At 37.6% G+C, this 2,597-nt stretch overlaps 1 long non-coding RNA gene across 1 annotated transcript; it reads right to left on the reverse strand.

Moving 5' to 3' along the window:
• On the reverse strand, positions 1-1,721 carry LOC139129045 (uncharacterized). The gene is made up of 4 exons (XR_011551492.1): positions 1,589-1,721; positions 1,008-1,229; positions 553-753; positions 1-52 (listed from the first exon to the last, which is right to left on the reverse strand). It is a non-coding gene; the product is annotated as an uncharacterized lncRNA (long non-coding RNA).
• Between the last annotated feature and the right edge of the window lie 876 nt (positions 1,722-2,597).

Below are 2,597 nucleotides of genomic sequence, written 5' to 3' on the forward strand. Positions count from 1 at the left end.
AGATTGTTGTCACACAGGAAGTCATCTGTGCCAGGGCATAATCCGTTTTTATCTGATCCACAAAACAGTAACCAGACTTAGGGACCTGATCGTACATACGGAAATCGTACACGATATCCTACATATGGAATGGAGCTTAAGTGTCTTATCACCATCGCGTAATACGTGGAGTCGTGGGTTGTAGGACAAGATTAAGTGACGTGAATGACGCGATATCGATAGAATGCTTGTGGTAGGAGTTGTAATTTGTAGGCACTGATGACGTAACCATAGAACAAGATTACTATTTAGAACGGACGAATCAAATATTCTACAAATTGACTATAAACGCACTGATAAATGTTTTATCATTATAATTCATCGTCAATTATGTAGGATATTTCGAAATAATATAGATGGAGAAAACGAAATACGTTTTAATCGTTTACTTGAATTTTTCTATTTATATTACTATTGTTGGATCATAATTGAAATATCTTATTGTCTGCATTAATGTAGCTTTGAGTACTCAGAAATGTGATAGTAAATGTGACCCACTAAATCATAACTCACCTGCGTCAGTGTAAAGTGTGTAGCCTGCCAGTAATTTCCTCTCATCTTCCACCAGTTCATCAGTCACATGTAACACAAGTGTCAAGTTGCCGTGTATATCAAAAGATGATCCTTGGTCCCCGTCGCAAACTATTCCAACAAGAATATTATTCTCGTACACGTGCACACGTTCACGTTTGTCATCGCAGTGTGTGGTGATGCCTGAAAGACAAACATTGTAGAATCTGACTGTAACGGAGGGACAGTGACTTTCATGATTATCAAGTGATGACATCTGCAATGGCTACTATTTGTTGTGGTTATTATGTTTTGTGGTTATTATTCTACTGGCAGTGATAAGTTTAATTTTGCATAGCTCTAAATAAGTTTATCTTTTCAAATATATACATACATTTATCCAAATGAAAAATGAAATTAATGAGAAAGAATGAGGGCATAAAAAGTCGCGGATTTACCTGAGTCAAACTGGTCTGATGCTGTTGGTCGTGGTGTTCCATTTTTCAACCAACAGTGTTTGTATACCTTGTCGTACGCGTATGACTTACAAACACTCTGTTGTTCCCTGCACAACTCACAGCATTCATGGGCATCGGTTACGCTGATATCGTTGATACTGTGAACGTCCGATATATCTGCGCCATTTCGCCCTGTATTGACATCAACATTGCATGCTGGGTCTGTTCATTTCGGGAAGATATGGAATGATAATGTTAATTCAAAACAAAAAATGACTGATCAGGCTCTGGACTTGTGTCAAGAGTAAAGTCCTTTGGATCAGAAAAAATATGTAGTTTACCTTCTAATAATTGAGAATAAAAAAGCCATAATCTCAGGTCATAAGTTCCATGGTCGACAAGCTGGATGTAGCACAAACAACACATCACAGATAGACAGCAAACAAGTACAAGTACTAGAGACAAGACCTTTATTCGAGTGACCCTGATTTACAAGCTTGCAAGGGAGATGGCTGAGAGTAATATATGAAAAAAAGGTTAATTATATATATCAAAACTGGAGGAGTCATGTTACTTATTACCTGGATCGAGGACTCCTGAGAGGGTGACGTAATGAAAGTTCAGATGATTCTTCAAATACTTATCCTCCGTTGTTAATGAAAGATTATAAGAACGAGACCGAACTTAAGTGCCATGTCGATGTAGATTTATAAAGCCACCACTTTGCCTTGATTTCTGTATCGTCAATTACTGTACGGAAATAAGATACAATACCAATTGTCACCTTCAGATGCATGTAGAAAAGGCTAATGTTTAACAAACAGAGAACCGTGTAACAATGTGTACATCAAAGAATGGCACCAATGTCAATAGATGAAATGCATCACGGAAAATAATTTAATATTCTAGCTGGCGTATTCCATTTAACTTTCTTAAAAGGTCCGTTTTAAAAGGAACAATGTGCCTCTCCCAAAAAAGGGTAAGAATTTTTTTTAAATATAGAGACAGAGAAGAAAAAATTCCGAGGTCATTTTAACCAGGGGGTATACGGTATAAATCTTATTTACTCACTGGAGTAGTTAGTTCTTGTCGAGGAATGTAATCCGTTGTCGACTATCGGGACGAGCTTGATTTCGTATCCCTTCCCAGTTACAGTCCCATCAGACACAAAGCGGATGAAGACACTGTTGCTACTGGTCCTTAGGGTTTGAGGAATTTGATTGCCACAGAAGACTCCAAGTAAAGGGCTGTTTGTGTCGACGCCATCGTATATGGCGACGCTGTCCTTTGAACAACCGGGCGAGTTTTCCACATCAAGCATGATGGAATCAATCTAAAACAAATTGTACGTTCCAGCCTATGAAATTGACGAACACTGATCAAATATAGTTAAAACATTCGTTTCGTCTTTATGCATCAACATGTGAGTCTCGCCAAAAGTCGTTCTGATTCGACGAGCGCACTCGGTATTTTAAAATTTTTTAGACTATGGTAAATCGGGCCACTAAATCAATATAGAGCATATTATTTCATAAAACTATTGGTGTTATGTAGCCAAAAAGAATTCGTTAATATAAGAGTAACAACAAA

Source organism: Ptychodera flava, unplaced genomic scaffold (genome assembly GCF_041260155.1).
Source record: "Ptychodera flava strain L36383 unplaced genomic scaffold, AS_Pfla_20210202 Scaffold_86__1_contigs__length_474469_pilon, whole genome shotgun sequence".
NCBI lineage: Eukaryota > Metazoa > Hemichordata > Enteropneusta > Ptychoderidae > Ptychodera > Ptychodera flava.